This window comes from Stegodyphus dumicola, chromosome 12, assembly GCF_044657685.1.
Source record: "Stegodyphus dumicola isolate Sdum_Otavi_A_Nest chromosome 12, ASM4465768v1".
Taxonomy (NCBI): domain Eukaryota; kingdom Metazoa; phylum Arthropoda; class Arachnida; order Araneae; family Eresidae; genus Stegodyphus; species Stegodyphus dumicola.
This window is the reverse complement of record NC_140779.1, coordinates 58,459,895-58,466,275: the sequence shown is the minus strand read 5'-3', so window position 1 is coordinate 58,466,275 and position 6,381 is coordinate 58,459,895.

Sequence of the window (6,381 nt, the reverse complement as noted above, 5' to 3'; positions counted from 1 at the left end):
CACCGCGGCGCCGAATAGGCGTGATAAAAAGTTGCCAGACTTGTCCTGCAGCCTTCATTCACGAGCGCGAGTTTGACACTAAAGAGGGAACAGCGACAAGGAACTTATAAATCCGTTTATTTACAGTCTTTTTAACCAACGTCAATTGATCCAGTCCAAATATGGAATTCGGAGTGAAAATATTTGGTCTTGCTTTCACGATATCGTTCAGTCAGAAAGTCAGATTGCTTGCAGAGGAAAGTCTAATAATAACTGGAGTGAAATTTCAACAGTGTAAAATGAGTCTAGATTCAACTGACTTACGGATACTCAGTTCAGTTCTATTTATAGGCTACTCAAGCGAGACAGAAAGCTCTTCTGAAATGTCTAGAAGTATCAGTTATAGGACTCCAAATTGATTTTTCCGGAAACTTCGAGAAGATCCTGTTAGAGAGAAATTGCAAAATGTCACAAAGGCCTAGTAGGTAAGGTTTCCGGCTATTCGTCGGTTCTGCTTGAGGTATTCTACATCAATCATGCTAGAAATTAAAAGACCTACAGTGCAATGAATGAGATAGACATAACACACAAGTGGCCTTAGAAAAAAAAAGAGATAATAAACATTAAAATTAATATGAAAATATACAACATATATATATTTTCAAGTCAGCGCATGAATTACTTTAAACAATTGGCAAGGGCTGGAAATTTAGCATGCTTTGTAACAAACATCTTTTAAGCATGAGGTCAGTAAATCGTCTTGATGATCAAACACATAAAGGGTAACTGCAACATCCGAAGCTGTTATGCAACTAGCTAAAAACACTTAGTACAACCGCATTTGCCAACTGAATAAACAGATCGAGTGACTGTCGAAGACGAGCAGAGATACGATAAGTGACTTGACGAGTACAGATATGCGAGATCAGTGCTTTGCGTTCTGCTCTCAGACTTTCTATGTATTCCATGGGAGTGCATCGTTGTGAAAGACAATGTTTCCATTGTCAGCGGAGGCTGGGTCTAAATATTATTTATGAAAAAATACAGGTTCAGATTAAATCAGAATTTTGGATGCAGTTTAATCCGAAGAATGCTTAGGACGAACAACCTTCAATTCGAATAGACACGAGAGGCAATGTTTCTGTGTGGGCGACGTACTTTTTTCGGAAATAATTATGTGTTGTAGTGGCGAGTCACAAATTATGGAAAAAAATCAATTTAATGTATAATTTATCATCACCATTTGTAATTACTTATATTCATTGAATGTGCCCTGTAAGCAATAGAATTTCAATTAAACTTTTAAAGGCGTTGTGAAATTGGCCAATAATTTGGCAAAGTTTAAATCCACAATAACCCAATCGTGAAATTATCAGAATTATCTGCTTCATTCAATGGTAGTAAACAATACTACTTTACTTTTATAGTACCTTCCTCCTCTGTATAAATATAGGTAACTAGCACTCTTTTTTTATCTCACTAAATATATATTTCCAGATTATATATCATTATTAATGCACACTTTCTTGATTAATTGGTAAACACTACGAAAGTTTTGATACTTACAAACTACGAAACACATGAGATGAACAAAAGCCACTGTCCTGCACACTCGCTCGCCGGTTCATAAGTCTGCACGTGCATACTTCAAATCGTAAATCATCAGCAATTTCTATTTATCTGGCAGTTAATAGATTGTATTAGGTATTTCTCCCACCTCCTTAGCGTGCCTCCGTGGTGTAATGGTCAGTACAAACGGAGAGTATTCGAGAGGTCCGTAGTTAGAGTCCCGTCAAAGGTATTGCTAATATTTTTCGTATTCTGCTTCAGAATAATCTAATAAATCTACAATGGCGCCCGAACTAAGAGGTGGTGAATGATGTTTCTTCACCGCCAGGAATTGTCGACTAGGGCCCCTAAATCCCAGTCGTCCTTTAAAAGGGGAAGTATATAAGGTATTTCTCCCGCCTTCTTAGCATGACTTCGTAGTGCAGTAGTCAGCATGCTCGGCGCGTATTCGAGAGATACGAGGTTCGAGTCCCGGCTAGAGCATTGCTCATTTTTCATGTTTCCTGCTTCAAAATAATCTAATCTCTCTACAAGCCAAAACCAGCAGATTTTTTTGCCTCATTTAATAGCATCAATTAAATCTGCTAGAATATTTCTTTCTGTTTGGAAGAATTACTATATTCTAATGTTCTGAGATGTCTGACAAACAAAAAATGCTTATCTTCTGTTTTCATTTGATTACATTTCTTATCGTTAATAATTTTTCAGTTTTCTGTCTAACTGTCTTGGTCATTTGGCGCACTTACCGATGTGCGTAAATTTTCCACGAGTCAACAGATTTTGAGTTCGAATCTAGCTGAGCTACCTTCTTATTTTTCATACTGAAAATAGATATTTCATTAATTCTGTAATTAACAAAGTTCTGCTAATCTAAAATTATTAAAAATTCGTACAAGTACCATATAATAATTTTACATTATATTATTATTATACTAACATTTTATAACAAATATTTTTTACATAATAGTTTTATATTAACTACATAAATATTTTTTTCCCAATAGATAGGCAACAAGTTACAAAGAATTACATAAATATAATTATAAAAGTTTTTTCGTTTATTTAGGAAGTGATAAAATTTGTTTCTCGTCATTCACGGGCTTAAAATACTGACCTATTATACCTCTTTGGCATAACGTAGTGAGACATCTTAGGACGCGAATGTAGTGTCCAACGTGGTTGTGCATATGCTCAAACGCCCGCACATGACCCTGGAGTGAAACAGGCTGTTGTGCGTTCCGGCCAATTGATGCGTGTGATGAACTCATCAACAAGGTGAACGAATTGGTGAGAAGTGACTTTTCAAAGGAAAGCGCTTCAACTCGGACGACAAATTAAAGGACACAGTGGAGGACTGTCTGCTGTCACAGCTACAGGGATTTTGGGAAGAGGGAATCCTTCGGCTAGTAAATCAGTGGAATAGTTGTGCTCAGGCCTTTGGTAATTACTTGTGAATAAAGACTTAAGTATATCTATAGTGTCGTTTCGCATCTTTTCATTTGAACATCCCTAATATTTATTTTATTCTTTTACTTATATATATATGTAACAAAAATAAAGAATATGTAAAGGTTTAAATTAGCAGCGTAAATTAATTTCCCTTCTGTATTCTAAAAATAGCAACATCTATTTGCACTGCGTCATTTTGAGAAAAATCTCTGTCATATGACTCCTACATAATTCTGATGATGTAAACGGAACTAAAATTCTTAACAGCCAATAATAATTTTACAGAAATATTAACCATCCAATCAGAATGTATTAAAAAAAAACTAACTCAGTCTGACTTAAGATTTCATCCTGAACATTATGCACTCGCTTTCTATGCTTTGGCCAGGCCGCACGGCATTCTGTTTGCTCTTTCTTTCTTATTGCAAATTTAGATAAAATGTAAAATCTCTTGGAATAGGCACAATTAATGTGCCAAGTTGATTGTCGCCGCAATTTGTTTGCTAAAATAAAAAATGAAGATTTAAATCTGCCTTCGCCTCCAATTTCCTTGTCATTGTGGATCAACACTTATACGGCATCCAAATTCTTGCTCCTGGTCATTGCTTCTTAATATATTACACACACACACACACACATATATCTATATATAAACAGGATGTTCCAAAACTATCTTTCCAACTTTGGTACACGAGGTTCAAGAAAATCGTGTGCTATAAAGAGGACGAGTTCGGGACGCCCTAGCACGAGTAAAGCAGATGCGGGATGGGTGAAACAGGCATTTATGTGTAGTCCAACCAAATCAAACCGTCTAGTATCTCGACCGTTACAGTTGCTCCCAACCACGGTGCCCACAGTACTACACAAGCGACTGAAGCTTCATGCCTATAAGTTACACCTGCATCTTGTTCAACCTGATGACAGGCCAAAGTGCAAAGCAACTGCAGCTGAGATTCTGAATCGCGTTGACTCAGACATTCTTACAACGTTGATGATCTCGGACGAAGCTTGTTTTGATGTTTCTGGGCTGGCAAACCAACTCAGTGTGCGGCTATGGATCTCGAAGTACCCTCAATTAATCCGAGAAGTGTAGTCTGCTTCACAACCGCGTGGTGAAACCGTTTTCTTTGCGTAAAACACGCCGACCTTATATCTGGGCATGTTATATGAGTACACTTCATTTCCATAGGTAGAACACCTGCAACCATCCTAATGACATCCTAATGCCAGCAGGACGGCAGCCTTCCTCACTGGGCCGCGATTGTTAGGAAGGCTTTGTACGGCTCATTTCAGGTTGCTGCATTGACCGTGGAAGACCCATTGCCTGGTCCTGGAGGGCTCCGGACATGACTCCACTAAATGTGTTTCTTTGGGGCTTTGTAAAGGACCCCACTGCAGGCCACTTTGGCCTACGAGACCCCACTGCAGGAACTGCGAGCTCGCATCTGCACGCACAGCGTTTAAGAACTTTACGGAGGAAAGTCTAAACCGGGCGTGGGCGGAACTGCAATATCGCTTAGCTATCCTACATGGTATAGATGGTCCACATATTGAATTCTATGAAACGGCTACGAAAACTCTACGCATGTGTGAACATCAAGCCGAAAACTGCGCCTTTATGTCTATCCTCATTTCTGACTTATACGCGATCAAAGTTGGAAAGGTTATTTTAAAACACCGTGTATATATATATCTATGCAGTACAATTCGTAATTAATTTCTTTCCTTTTCACTTTCATTATTTAAATTCTTATTTACTTTTCGTATTTTGCATTTTTATTGGCAGCTGTCAGTAATTTGTTACTTTTTGCCTGCTATTAAGCTTCCTGTTTATTAATACTATTAATATTATTAGAGTTTATTTTAAAAATTAAGACCTGAAAAATTTTAGGTATTGAAAATAATGCTTATTCTGAGACCGATGGTGGTCTCTTATGGGACACAAATAAAGTCATCTTCTTTTTCTGCTCTGATTAGCTTAGTAGGTCAGAGCAAATTCAATCCAAAACATTCCTGTGTAAAGAAATATTTTCATGCTGTATGTCTGTGGCGGAGACTATACTGTGTCGCTGAGCAACTTTGTCTCCTGTATACACGAGTCTTTAGAAAAACAAGGTTTGACACTACAAACCTTAATTAACGCTTTTATTAATAGCACAGAGAGATGAATTAAAGTGCTCATTTCCGCCAGCTCAGATCACACACACACTATTAAATAATACATTTGCGAGTATGGAAGATGTATGGAATATTAGATTTTTAAATTTTGTACACGGCCTGTCATAGGCAGCAATATTTTTGCATTATTAAACTTCTAACAATGTAGCATACTTTTATAAATGCTTACTTATAAATTCAATATGTTCTTTTCTCCTATATCAGATAGTTATTTCATTTGATTTTAACAAATATGTTTAATTTTTAAATGCAAATAATTGCCTGGTTAAGGAGGCAAAAATGTATGCAGTTAAAACACCTGCTAAATTAGCTTCAGTTACTTGAAGCAATAGATAAATATAACTATTTGTTATCGAGGACAAAATCTAGTCATCTTCATTTTTTTTTAAATCAACATTTTTCACATTTGTGTTCTGTAGTCAGAGAAATATAATGATACAATAAATTTAAGTTTTAACTTGTACAGTGTGCAAAAATAATTGATTGGAAAAGGAACTTGCCTTTATATAGAAATTGCAATATGTGTTGTATTAAAAAATTTGCTTCAAGATTTACTAATCTATCGAAAACAGGAAACATAAAATGTTTTCAATTATTTAGGAAGATTAATTGCAATAAAAATTAGATTCAACACATTTGCTTTTGATCACACACTTTACCATTTGCTTCAATAATTTAGAAAGATTGATTGTAATAAAAATTACAAATTGAACTCTTTTGCTTTTGAAAATATCAGTTTGTGTTATTTTTTACTGTGAGTTGAATTAAATAAAATAAATTATAAGAGAAACATTCAATATTATAATATACACTTGAAATTAAAAGTGAGTCTTTCGGTCAGTATTATAGCATTCTCTGAGGGTCTCTCAGGGGCTTCATTAAATAAGGATAGTAGATGTGGACTCCAAGTCTAAGAACATCGGTTACTATAACAGCTGGGAGGTCAATACGTGCCAAGAGTGTGTTGTAAAGGCTATGCATAAAAAATGTTATGCTTAAGTACTTATGGGTTTGTGACACTTTATGCGTCAAAGCAAAAGAAGTACTATTATTTTTCACATTTAAAGGTATTACAAAATATAACTGAATTATTGTATGAAAGCATGAATTCAAGAAATAATGAACGATATACTACAGTGTTCCCTCACCACTTCGAGCTTCATGTTTCGCGGCTTCAGTGCTTCGCGAGTTTTTCCAAAATATTCA